We start from the raw sequence: 14,248 nt of genomic DNA on the forward strand, positions 1-14,248 counted from the left end.
GTCCAGAATAGCACGACACGGAGATAGCCAATCTATGCCCAAAATGACATCGAAATCCACCATACACAATAATAAAAGATCCACACGGGTCTCTAGACCCCCAATAATTACCACACATGACTGGTACACATGGTCTACAACAACAGTATCGCCCACCGGGGTAGATACATGAATAGGTGAAGCAAAAAACTCATGGGGTGTACCCAAATAACGAGAAAAGTATGATGACACATAAGAAAAGGTGGAACCAGGATCAAATAATACAAAGGCATTTCTGTGGCATACTGAAACAATACCTGTAATAACAGCATCTGAAGCAATAGCATCGTGTCTAGCTGGAAGTGCGTAGAAACGGGCCTAACCGCCACATGATCGACCTCCCCCTCTGGGGCGACCCCTAGCTGACTGATCTCCACCTCTAGCTGGCTGGGCGGGTGGTGGTGAAGTAACTGGTGCTAAAGCCGATGATTGATTCACCCGCACGCCTCAAACTGGAACCAACATAGCACATAGCCGTGCAATCAACTAATTAATAGTGGACTCCCCTACTTGGCTTGAAGCCATAGACCAAAATATACATAATAACTCATAATGCATATATTTTATTGCTGCCATAATACCATAGTGAGATTAAACTCAATCCTTCATAAGCTCGTGGAACACAGACCATCTGGTACTTTATATCTTCTGCAAATCTCGCATTCACTCTCGTAGTAGTCAAGCCTACTCTCTTGAGCAACCCAAATTTGAATTGTACAACATATATTTCCTTGGTAATAGAGATTTTCCAATAAATGACACAAGGGATTACACAAACTTCAGAACAATCTGCAGGAGATAACCCACCTGTTTTGCCTCAAACTAATATTTCTGTATACCTTCCACCGTCATAAACATTACGCAGTCACTTAAACTTCATGAGTCTGAACTCAGACCGCAACATGAAATTTACTCCACTCCTAACTAGGAAACATGGAAAGATTCTTCACACACCCATAACTCGGGGCTATACCTCAAATCAAGATGAAAATCGAGCACCTAATAGTCCTCCTATCCTCTAGCAGACCCTTCTCGTCGCTTCCAAATCACATGAATACATCTCACAGTCACATCACACTCATCACGTAACTATCCAGTCATCACCTCCTTTAATAGGGACACAATAGAACATATAGATCCAGAAACACACGCTCACAAAATTGATAGCTCAGGGCTCAAGCTATAGGCAAAAATCCGGCCTCGAGTCCTCCAAACTAGCCCAACATCAATGCACGGAGATCACATCTCGCCCCTCGATCAGGGAATCACAAGCCATCGATGCACATCGGGTACTGAGTGCTCATGCGTGCATACGAATGCGTAGAAGGAATTCAAAGAGTTACTTTTCAAGCTGAATTAAGGACACACGATAAGAATTCATGAATGTGAAATTTTCCTAAAGGTTCTGCAGCCTGTCGAGGATAAATACAGACGTCTCCGTACCGATCCGCGAGACTCTACTAAACCTACTCATAACTCGTGAGACCTATGTAACCTAGGCTCTGATACCAACTTGTCACGACCCCTAAACCCCGACTCGGTCGTGATGACGCCTCTCATGAAGACAAGGCCAGCCGACACTTCTTTTCCAATTTTATTAACCATTAAGCATTTGGAAACAGTCGAAACATGATAAAATAATCCAAAGTAGCATATAATATCATAAATACGCGGAAGAACAACCCAACACAGCCCTAACCGGGGTGTAACTAGTCATGAGCATATATATAACCTAATACAAGTCTGAAGAGTCAACAAAATATTACAAACGTTTGATAAGAGATAGAAAAGATAAAGAGGGAGAAACACGGGTCTGCAGACATCAAGCAGCTACGTGAACTCTGAATGTCCACCGGGAGCTCTCAACTCGCACTGGCTGGATCAGCAACACCTGAATCTACACACAGAGATGCAGGGAGTAAAGTGAGTACTCCAACTCAGTAAGTAACAAATATAAATAACGACTGGAAGTCAGAAAACACGTAAGGCACAAGGCATTCTATAATGAAGCAGTAACTAGTAAACAAGTAATTGACTGGTAGTTAAGGTAATGTAAGCAAATAGAAGTTCGCCCCTCGGGCACAATATTAACAAATCTGCCCCTCGGGCAATATCTCAGAATAGTACCAGCCCCTCCTGCTCAATCTCACATCACAATGGGTACCCGCACTCACTGAGGGTGTGCAAACTCCTGGAGGGGCCCTTACGGCCCAAACGCAATATCAAGCCATCTCGTGGCATCATCTCTAGGATCTCGACCTCATATCAACAAGCCACCTAGTGACATACATATCTCAAGCCCTCGGCTCATAATCAAAATTAGTGTATCACCGCTGCAGCGTGCAGCCTGACCCAAAAGTATCCTCACAACAAAGGCCCTCGGCCTTACTTAGTCAAAAATCTCACAAGCTACTTGGACAATAGTAAAACAATGTTTCTCAGGCCAAACATCATTTAAAAATATCATTTAAGTATTAAAACTGGGTAATCATGGCTGAGTACGAAAACAGTGGAAAATAATATGACTGAGTTCAAGTATAAAGTCAAAACAGTGAGGAAATATCAACAAAAATCCCCTCGAACCGGCCTCCACTCGCGTCGAATCTATCCAAAATCAGAACGAGGACGTCAAAATATGCTAAGGGAACGAAGCCCAAGCAAAAATAATCAAAATATGACACAAATCCCGAAATTGCCAAAACCCGACCCTCAGGCCCACATCTCGGAATTTGATAATTTTTACATCAATAGATTCGTTATCTCCCCACGATTTTATACATATCACAAGTTCAGAAATACGAACCCAAATGGTCCTTCAAATCTTCAATTAATGGCCTAAGTTCCCAAACCCTAGTTTCCCCAATTTTCACCCTAAATTTCCATGATTTTTAGCTCTAATCCATGTAATAGTAGCATAGGAACGAGTCTTAGGTCCAAATTCCTTACCTCAATGAAGTTCCCTTGAAATTCTCTTTCAAATCGTCCAAAAAGCTCCCAAGCCGAGATACAAATGGTGAAATAACTCAGAATTCGCGAAGGCCACAGTTTATACTTTCTGCCCAGAACGTTTCGCATTTGCGGCTCAATACCCACTTATGCGGTATCACATTTATGGTTCATTCCTTTGCTTCAGCGAAAATCACTTAACCGGCAAAACTCGCATCTGCGATCACATTCCTGCATCTGCGACATCACGGATGCGGTCATACTAACCGCTTCTGCGATTGCTGCTCACCAGGCCATTTTCGCTTCTGCGATACTTTTCCCGCATCTGCGACTTCGCAGGTGTGGTCCCCAGCCGCATCTACGATTACTGACAACTCCTAAAAAATCCACTTCTGCACTCGTCTCCCGCATATGCGGCATCGCACTTATGGTCCCAATTCCACAAGAGCAAAAATACCAGAAGCAACATCAGCTACAAAAAGGTTTCAAACTTCCCGTCAACCATCCAAAATCACCCCGAGGGCCCCGGGTCCTCAACCAAAAGCACAAACATATCCTAATACCTTATTCAAACTTGTATCAATCTTCAAAATACCTCAAACTACATCAAATCAACCAAAACACCTCGGATTCAAGACAAACTTTCTAAAATCTTCCGAAGTCTGCTTTCGATCAAAAACCCAACCAAAACTACTACAACTTTCGGAATTCCATTCCGACCCCTATATCAAAATCTCGCCTTCCAACTGGAAATCGTCAAAATATCAACTTCGTCAATTCAAGCCTAAATCTACTCCGAACCTCCAAAACTCATTCTGATCACTCTCATAAGTCATAAATCACCTCCCAAAACTAACTGAACCCTCGAAACTCACTTTCGAGCCCTCTAACACATAAGTCAACATCCGGTTGACTTTTCCAACTTAAGCTTTCTTAAAAGAGACTAAGTGTCTCAAACCTTACCAAAATCATTCCGGATTCCATCCGACCAACCCGATACCACAAAATATGGATAAACAATGCATCAAGAAGCATAAATGGGGAAAATGGAGCGGTAACTCATGAGACGACTGGCCGGGTCGTCACAGCATATTAAAACCCTAGTTCCTTTTTGTCTCATCTGAGTTCTGAAACTGCATGTTTGAATGTGTACTTGCTCGATTAAGTTCTTCGTTCTTGTTTGACTTATTTAATTCTGAGTTTTACCATATTTTAAACTCGATCATTATGGAAAATCCTAGGTCTTTTGGTCTGAGACTGCTTGTTTGAAAGTATACTTGACTCGATTAAAGGTTCCTTGTTCAGACTCTCTTTTCTTTTATGTGACCTATCTGATTTTGAGTTTCACTATCTTTTTAACTCGACAGTTGTTGAAACCCTAATTTCTTAAAAGGTTTTCCTCACTTGTTACCGTGAGACCTTTACTTATTTTGACTCTCTTCTTCACTTTGGCTATACGTGTGAGCCATGACTATCTAACTTTGTTCACTACTAAATGCTATGCTTATTTCTGCTACTATTGTATGTTGTTTCTTTTGCCAATGTGCTTGGCCTCGCATGTCTGACGCTTCTGTTCACTCTATATATATACAGAAGTGCAGAATCATATCTCGTCCTTGATTGATCTTGGTCTTGTGACTGATTGCAAAAGCTTTTCTTTTATGAGCCCTAATTTCACTCATCTGTTTAAAGTTAATTGATCCCTTTCCTTTACTATGATATTTTACCTTACTGAATCTTTTCCAAAATAAGCATGTCTTTCTACTTAGACTTGCTTGTTTACTTCATGCTTTTACTACCCCTTTTATGGCAATAATTGTCACACCTCCTTTTTGCGCGCCCGCCCCGAAGGGTTAAATGCGCGAGGGGAGTTTTTCCAATTTAAGTGACAATATTCGAAATGGGATTATTTATTTAATTCAGAGTCGCCACTTGGGAAAGGTTTGGCTTTTGGTGTCCCAAGTCACCGGTTTATCTTGAATCCCAAATCGAGGAAATTTTCGACTTTTCCAAATGAAGTCTGCGAACCAGAAATTCTAAGTAAGGAATTCTGTTGACTCGAGGGAAGGTGTTAGGCACCCTCGAATCCCGTGATTCTAGCACGGTCGCTTAAATTGTTATAATGGCTAAATATCTGATTTAAATACATGTTATGACTTACGTGCTTTTATTAAGTTTAAACCGCTTTTATCATTATCACTTATTTTTATAGAATTGCAACATCGTGAAAATGCATCTCGAACCATGTCACAATCAATGCACCCGTGATCGTCGACACATTTTTGACTCCGTTGAGATTGGGATTGGGTCACATCAATGTGCACCCGAGTTTAAGAATGTAATTTAATTAAGTCGCGCCTAAAGAGTCTAGCGCATTATTATTTTGTAGGAAGCCATGAAATTCACTAAACGGCCTATCCTGAATTCTGAATAATTATTATGATTATTTATTGAGGGCCCCGCAATTTTGCATTTTTTATTTGGCGAGGCTCGTCTCTATTTTAGAAAGGATATCCTAAAACGACTACATTTCTAATGTGTTTGTCTCTAAAAATAAAAGAAAAAAGATACGTGCTAATTCAATTATGTGCTTTGGCCAAATCCGGATTCTTATTAATTACCTGCTTAATCATTTACGAAGTGAAGAAGCGTTATACCTCATGGAACGTGCTTTTAATTGAGTAGGAGAATTATACACGAGATTGATGAAACACTACACTTAGCCCCAAATACTCCTCGAGTTAAACTTTGAATTTATTTTAACAAGATTAATAAAAAAGGTTACTCATTAGATGGTAACTACTAATAACATTCAGAATTTAACCTAAAACTGCCTACCGAAACTGAAGCTCCTAAACTTAAGACTGCGTTGTACTCGGCAAAATTTTTCAAGCAACCATTCACCCTACATACTCAAAACATAACTGGAAGAAGAGTTTGAATTAACAATTCTACCAAATGATAGCACATTCCATAAATCATATGACTACATCACGTGTACTGCCAACAAACCATATCGCATTTTTAGGCCAGAATATTTTCAATTAAGTACAGACTTACTAATGTGTTTTCTATTGGGCTACAAATAAAGGAATTTATACAACTTTAACAATATTCGCAAAAGCTGTAAGTAAGGCAACAGATGATTAAACATTCTTCAGATCTTTCAATTCATGCCTTTCATAGTTACATCAGTATGAAATGTGTACCTGGATGTTGAATACAACAGAAGAAGAGGAAGAATATAGAGAAAATCAGCAGCAGCAGGAACAAAGTAACAACAGCAAACAAAGCAACACAGCAGAACAGGCTCGAGTGCAAGAATGCAACTATAGCCGATAGAAAGAGTAGCCAAATGACAGCAACACACAGTGGAGTAGAATCAGAACTCCAGGCAGACCCAAAACCAGTAGTAAACCAATGAAAACACTCGACTAGTAGACTCAATTGGAACTTCAAAGAATCAGAATTGATTGAACAGAATGAACAAATGAAACCCAAACAACAATATAAAAAAAGGTTTCTGATTGTTGACTGTATGCTTTCTATCTCTTAACCTCTCTCTATCTGTGTTTTCCTAAAATTAGTTCTATCCTTTTTCAATCCTCTATGTATGTGTATCCTTCCTTTATCTACCTCTCTATCTATTCTGAAAATCCCAGCCCCCAGTCCAGTCTGAGTTCCCTCTGTGTGTTTTTGTTGTCTCTGTATCTCTCAATGTGCCCACCCTTTCTTATCTCTGTCTCCTATCAGATGTCCCCCCTTTAACTGATGGAAGTTCCCCCTTTTATAGCTTAAATTCCACCCTTTTACAGCCTGTTAAACAATCAGCCCACCTCCCATGTGCTATCTGTCTTTTTTCAGTTTCCACTTAGCTATTTAAGTATTAACCCCCATCACATTTCCTTGGCAGGCTTCACTTTTAGTAAGGTTTATTATTTCTGAAACTAAAGCAAAGTATGGGCAGCAGAATATATCTGACAGCATATGCTGTCAAACTATTTTTAAATCAAAAAGCCCTTTATGCAGGAACCAGGCTGTGCACAAATGCACCTGTGGTGCACAAATGCACATGCTGTGCACAAGTGCACATGCCCTCCAATTTAGAACTTAAACAAAACATTCCTTTTACATTTCTGATTCAAATTAACAACTATAAGTAAACAAACTCAGTTCCTAATTGATTCAAACAAATGCTTAGCAGAAGTAAGTCGATTTGTTATTGTTCGGACAACTGAAACTAATTGACGACATATGTCGACTCGACTATACTAGTTATAACACATACAATCGTAACCAAAAATCAGGCATTTAACAGTATCACACAAGGTTTGAATTGTACTGACCAAACAGAATTGTACTCGAGGAATCAGTTAGTCAGTTCAAATTTGAAAATCAGCTAATTGCACAACATATAAATACATACGCATTATCAGAACAAATAGAAGAAGGACTCAAGACAACGAGGTTTAGGCAAAGTGGACAGGACACAGTTGATAAAATTTGAAATAAATTACACAAAATATGAACAGACCTTGAAACCACACACGTACTGAATAACATGGAGAAAACAAACTTACCTTAAAACTTTGAAAGAAGAAATAGAAAATCAGCTTGTGTTTGAACAGACCTTCTTTAAGGTTGAACGAACTTTAAACGAAGTGTTTCTCGGATGAGAAACACTTCGATTAAGGTCCATTAGACCCTAATCTATTGGCTTAAACAGGCACGGACTAGGCTTGGGGCTTCTAGGGTTCGTGGATGGTAGATTTGGGATTTGGGCTTCCAAGGTTAGATTCGGACCAAACCAAGCATGGTTTGGTCACGAGGGGGGTCCGGTGATTGTCTAGTATGAATCTAGGGCAGATCGGTGTAGATCGAGTTTTGCTCGAATCTTCAAATGAAGATTCGAGGACCTAGAGGATGATTCGAACTAAACAGACTACAGATCCATGTTCAGGGTGTCAAGGTGGTTTTAGGGTGTTAAGGTGAAGGTCATCGGCGTTCATGCCGCCGGCTTTCATGGTGAAGGTGTACAGAGGCGGCTCTAGGGTTTGGGGTTGAAGACGATGAAGGCTGGGGTTCGGATAGGGGGGCAGGGTAATGTTATGAGTTTATATAGTTAGTGGGTAGGTGGATCCTGGCCGTTGGATGAGATGTGATGAAGGGCCAGGATCCTTCGACTAACAGGGAACGACGTCGTTTCAAGGGTAAAGGGTTGGGGTCGGTCCGGGTGAGACGGGTCGGGTCTGTTAGTGGGTTTGGGGTGAGAGATCTTGGCCGTTGATCAATCTGAGATCAACGGCCCAGATCAGACTGGATCAAAACGGCGTCGTTTGGAACGCCTCCTGAGGTTAGCTGATCTGGATCGGGTTTACATGGGGTTTGGGCTGAGTTTGTTTGGGCTTTGAATTAAAATGAAAATCAGCCCAAACTGATTTTCAAACCCAATTTTGCACTCTCTTTTATTTTTTTTTTATTTTACAACAAAACCTAAGTAAATCAAATTAAAATTAAATAAACACTTAATACAATTATTTGCACACATATATCAAAATATTTAAAACATGTAAAATCAAACAAAACAAAAATCACGAACAAAGATGCCTATTTATGATTTTCTATTTAACAACCGGATTACGGTTCAAATTACGCATGACACATACATTTTTTGTATTTTGTTTTAATAAAATAAAATGGGCAAAAATCGTAAATAATTAACAAAGTGCCATGTAAAAATCCAAAAATTGTACAGCAGGACCAATTGTTATTATTTTTTATTTCTTTTGGAGCGATTGTCGCGCGAAACAAAAATCACGTGCTCACAGCTGCCCCTCTTTGTTCGGAAACACGAAGAGTTTTCGTGCAAAGATAAAGTGAGCGTGTATGAGCGATTTTTACCTATGGACTACTCCGTGTGAAGCATGTTTTTGAAAGATCTGACCGAATCTTGCTTCAAAGATTTCCTACATATCCTGGGCTAAACAGGAATCAGGTCAATGTAGTTCGGGAAAATTTTGGCAGCTGGGACTACCATGGGATTGCAATGCTTGCTGTTACTGCTGTTGCTGTTGTCACTGCTGCGTCATTGACCGCCTTATTACAACCAAAGGAAAATTGAAACTGAACTAAACACTTATATGCCTGTCAACTGCTAGTTACAAGATTCCTATCTATGATTCTTTTGCGACCTGATCTTGGGTCTTAGCTGATTCTGCTTGTAGACTCCGATCTGAATCTTGATGCTTGCAAGTTGGAGGCGCCTATTTATTTCTGTGATACTGAATATGACGGAGTTGGTAGAACTCGGGACCTTGATCAAATCTTGGAGCGATCCGCCTTCCATTTTCTCCGGTGTCTCGGGACATCTTTTTTTCTTTTTCTTCTTAGATTCTGAGTTGAGACTCATCTTGTGGGTCGTTTCGATCCGTGTGGCTCGAGGTTAGACCTGCGGGAAAAACAAATGAACGAAATTTTCTGCCCCAGTTTCACTAGGAAAATTTCGTGAATTATTCGCCAGAAGTTCATAAAATTGATGAAAGAGGATATGCATGCTCAGTTCAGGGTTGGAGCCCTAATATCGACTAGCTGGGGAAAGGTTCAGTTTAGAGTTTAAACTCTAATACTGACCAACTGGGGAAAAGTTCAGTTTAGGGTTTAAAACCCTAATGGTGATTAAAGGAAAAAGTTCAGTTCAGGGTTTAAAACCCTAATGCTGACTAAAGGAAAAAGTTCAGTTTAGGGTTTAAAACCCTAATGCTGACATGCAAGGAAAAAGCTCAGTTTAGGGTTTAAAACCCTAATGCTGGCTGAAAGGAAAAAAAATTCAGTTTAGGGTTTATAACCCTAATGCTGACTAAAGGAAAAAGCTCAGTTTAGGGTTTAAAACCCTAATGCTGGCTGAATGGAAAAAGTTCAGTTTAGGGTTTAAAACCCTAATGCTGACTAAAGGGAAAATTCAGTTTAGGGTTTAAAACCCTAATGCTGACTGAATGGAAAAAGTTCAGTTTAGGGTTTAAAACCCTAATGCTGACTAAAGGGAAAATTCAGTTTAGGGTTTAAAACCCTAATGCTGACTGCATGGAAAAGCTCAGTTTAGGGTTTTAAAACCCTAATGCTGGCTGAATGGAAAAAGTTCAGTTTAGGGTTTAAAACCCTAATGCTGACTAAAAGGGAAAATTCAGTTTAGGGTTTAAAACCCTAATGCTGATTAAAGGAAAAATTCAGTTTAGGGTTTAAAACCCTAATGCTGATTGCATGGAAAAGCTCAGTTTAGGGTTTAAAACCCTAATGCTGGCTGAATGGAAAAAGTTCAGTTTAGGGTTTAAAACCCTAATGCTGACTAAAAGGGAAAATTCAGTTTAGGGTTTAAAACCCTAATGCTGATTAAAGGAAAAATTCAGTTTAGGGTTTAAAACCCTAATGCTGATTGCATGGAAAAGCTCAGTTTAGGGTTTAAAACCCTAATGCTGGCTGAATGGAAAAAAGTTCAGTTTAGGGTTTAAAACCCTAATGCTGACTAAAGGAAAAAAGTTCAGTTTAGGGTTTAAAACCCTAATGCTGACTAAAGGAAAAATTCAGTTTAAGGTTTAAAACCCTAATGCTGATTGCATGGAAAAGCTCAGTTTAGGGTTTAAAACCCTAATGCTGGCTGAATGGAAAAAGTTCAGTTTAGGGTTTAAAACCCTAATGCTGACTAAAGAGAAAATTCAGTTTAGGGTTTAAAACCCTAATGCTGACTGCATGGAAAAGCTCAGTTTAGGGTTTAAAACCCTAATGCTGGCTGAATGGAAAAAAGTTCAGTTTAGGGTTTAAAACCCTAATGCTGACTAAAGGAAAAATTCAGTTTAGGGTTTAAAACCCTAATGCTGATTGCATGGAAAAGCTCAGTTTAGGGTTTAAAACCCTAATGCTGATTGCATGGAAAAGCTCAGTTTAGGGTTTAAAACCCTAATGCTGGCTGAATGGAAAAAAGTTCAGTTTAGGGTTTAAAACCCTAATGCTGACTAAAGGAAAAATTCAGTTTAGGGTTTAAAACCCTAATGCTGATTGCATAGAAAAGCTCAGTTTAGGGTTTAAAACCCTAATGCTGGCTGAATGGAAAAAGTTCAGTTTAGGGTTTAAAACCCTAACGCTAACTAAAAGGGAAAATTCAGTTTAGGGTTTAAAACCCTAATGCTGACTGCATGGAAAATCTCAGTTTAGGGTTTAAAACCCTAATGCTGGCTGAATGGAAAAAGTTCAGTTTAGGGTTTAAAACCCTAATGCTGACTAAAAGGGAAAATTCAGTTTAGGATTTAAAACACTAATGCTGACTGCATGGAAGAATTCAGCTTAGGGTTTAAAACCCTAATGCTGACTAGCTGGGGGCAAAATTCGAGAACAAACAACTGGCCTTTTTTTTGAATTTTCTTGTTTTAGTAAAAACAAAAGAGAGTTTCGCGGAAACTTACCTTTCGAGTGAGTTCCTTATTGCCAAGATATTTCTTGTACCCATGTACCTTCTCCTTTGGGCGACACCTGCTTCTTGCACGGTTGTCTTGGATTAAACCTGTTTCAACTTTTCAGACAAAGAACATTTGTTAGTTCGGAAATGACGGTCGGTTTGGTGACCTTGATCGTTCCCGGTTGCTTTGTTGCGTCTTCATTTCTGTTGCGAAATCCCGCCATTGATTTGATTCATACGTCGAAACCCTTTAGACCGCTCAAGCTTGCATTTCCACGTTCTGTGATGATTTGCCTCGTAAGGCCCCTTTTTTTCTTTTTTTTTGTGTCCCGTTTTGCTTGGGGGTTCTCAACGGGGATTTTATTGGGGGTATACTGTGGGGATTTGTACAAAAGGAAGTCCTATGGGGGAATATTTACAAAGTGTATTCTTTGTGTGGATCTTTGTACAATGGGGCATGCTGGGTAATTGTTTCGCAGTGGGCTTTCTAGGCTTGGTTGGGGTAAGATCTTCGGGGAATTTTTACAAAGGGACTCGCCGGGGATGTGCTGGGGAAATTCCAACGGGGATTTTGTTTTTTTTTCTTCATATTGGGGAGACTCTGTGGGAGATTGTACAAGGAGAGACTCTGTGAGGATTTGTACAGAGGGAGACTCTGTGGGGATTCGTCCGAAGGCGGACTTGCTGGGGAAGATTTCTCTTTTTCCTCTTTACTTTAAACACCATCAAACATCATGATTCATCAGGCTTGGGCAATCGTACCAATGAAATGAGGTGTTTTCCTTCATGAAACGGGATTCCGTGAAAACAAACCTGCCACCTGCCCTTTCCGGTGTATCCTGAACTTGGGGTTAAAACATAAAAGGGATTCGAAGAGAAACAAAGAAAGGAGAAAACAAATTTCAGGAAGGAAGTGTCCCTTTTGGGACGAGAAAGACTTATTTGAGGAAGATAACGCTGGCTTTAAATGACATGACATGCTCTTTGGACTGGACGTCTGACCTTCCCTGAACTTGCATTTCCCTGAACCAGAACGGATCTGTGATTCCAAACCGGTGGAGCTTTGCCGAGACCTCCTTGGGGTGGAGTCATTCTTTTTCGGCCAACAACGCCCTTTGCGGGTTTTCGCCAGCTGACCTCTCTCATTTCTCTTCCTGTCATCGCTTGATAGCACTCTTTGCGAGTTTTTACTAAACAAGCTCTCTCATTTTGGTTTCTCTACTTCCGTCGCCTCGTGGTGCCCGAAGGTTTTCACCGACGAGACTCTCTCATTTTTTCTTTCTCGATTCAGAGTGTGCCGGTCTCCATTTGTGACGCTTATTGGTTTCCCACTATCTTTGGTAATTGATCTGAAAGCTTGTGCTTGGTAAAGAGAGGCAGATGATACTAACTTCCAAACTGCTCGACGTGCCCCGGTTTCAATTTCAGGGTGAATGGGATTTTATTGTTGGTGTGACTGAACCTCAGGGAGAGGCTGCCTACGTATCCTTTCGGAATCAAGTCAAACGTAGTTCAGGCCTCAATCAATTTTTTTTTAAGCGGCTCAAAGGTTTGTAGAGAGAATTGGGTAGTGTTTGGGGAGTAGTGGGGAATAAAACCTTCGTTATTTCAAATGCGTCAAGACTACTGGAGTATAATTCAGACGTAGTATCTCTTGACTGCATCCGCATTTACTGCTGTGTCGGGGTCATTTCCTTCGATATCACCTAAATACAATGCTCCTCTCGGCAATATCTTCCTTATGATGTATGGGCCTTTCCAATTTGGAGCAAACTTCCCTTTTGCTTCATCATGATGCGGCAGAATACGCCTCAGTACCAGCTGACCTATTTCGAAATTCCTGGGTCGGACCTTTTTGTTGTAAGCACGGGCCATCCTTCGTTGGTACAACTGTCCGTGACAAACCGCGACCATTCGCTTTTCTTCAATCAAAGTCAATTGCTCTAACCGAGTCTTGACCCACTCGCTGTCTTCGATTTCTGCTTCGACAATGGTTCGAAGCGAAGGAATTTCTACCTCTGCCGGTATTACAGCCTCGGTCCCATAAACCAAAAGATAAGGAGTCGCTCCTACTGATGTGCGTACCGTAGTGCGATACCCCAACAATGCAAAAGGTAACTGCTCATGCCACTGTCGGGAACTTTGGATCGTTTTCCTCAAAATCTTCTTGATGTTTTTGTTTGCCGCTTCCACAACACCATTGGCTTTCGGCCGATAAGGAGTAGAATTCCTATGCGTTATCTTGAACTGCTCGCATACATCTCCCATCAAGTGACTGTTCAAGTTTGCTGCATTATCTGTAATGATAGTCGCTGGAATACCGAAACGATAGATAAGATTTGAGTGTACAAAATCCACTACAGCTTTTTTAGTGACCGACTTGAGAGTGATAGATTCTACCCATTTTGTGAAGTAATCGATGGCAACCAGTATAAACCTGTGTCCATTTGAAGCCTTTGGTTCGATTGGTCCAATGACGTCCATGCCCCAGGCGACAAATGGCCAAGGTGCAGACATGGGATGCAGCTCCGTGGGAGGCGCATGAATCGAACCACCGTGCACCTGACACTGATGACACTTCCGAACGAAACTAAAGCAATCCTTTTCCATGGTCATCCAGTAATAACCTGCTCGAAGGATTTTCTTTGCTAAGACATACCCGTTCATGTGAGGTCCGCACACACCTGCGTGTACTTCGTGCATGATCTTTCTTGCTTCCTCGATATCGATACATCTTAGGAGATTGAGGTCCGGGGTCCTCTTATATAAAAATTCACCGCTCAGAAAGAAACCACTTGCATGGCGCCTAATGGTCCT

General features: G+C 40.7%; 1 protein-coding gene across 1 annotated transcript in view; it reads left to right on the top strand.

Moving 5' to 3' along the window:
- LOC107776654 (uncharacterized) overlaps positions 1 to 14,248 on the top strand; it is a 48,201-nt gene that overhangs the window by 7,645 nt on the left and 26,308 nt on the right. The gene's annotated exons all lie outside the window — the stretch shown is intronic.

Source organism: Nicotiana tabacum, chromosome 5 (genome assembly GCF_000715075.1).
Source record: "Nicotiana tabacum cultivar K326 chromosome 5, ASM71507v2, whole genome shotgun sequence".
NCBI lineage: Eukaryota > Viridiplantae > Streptophyta > Magnoliopsida > Solanales > Solanaceae > Nicotiana > Nicotiana tabacum.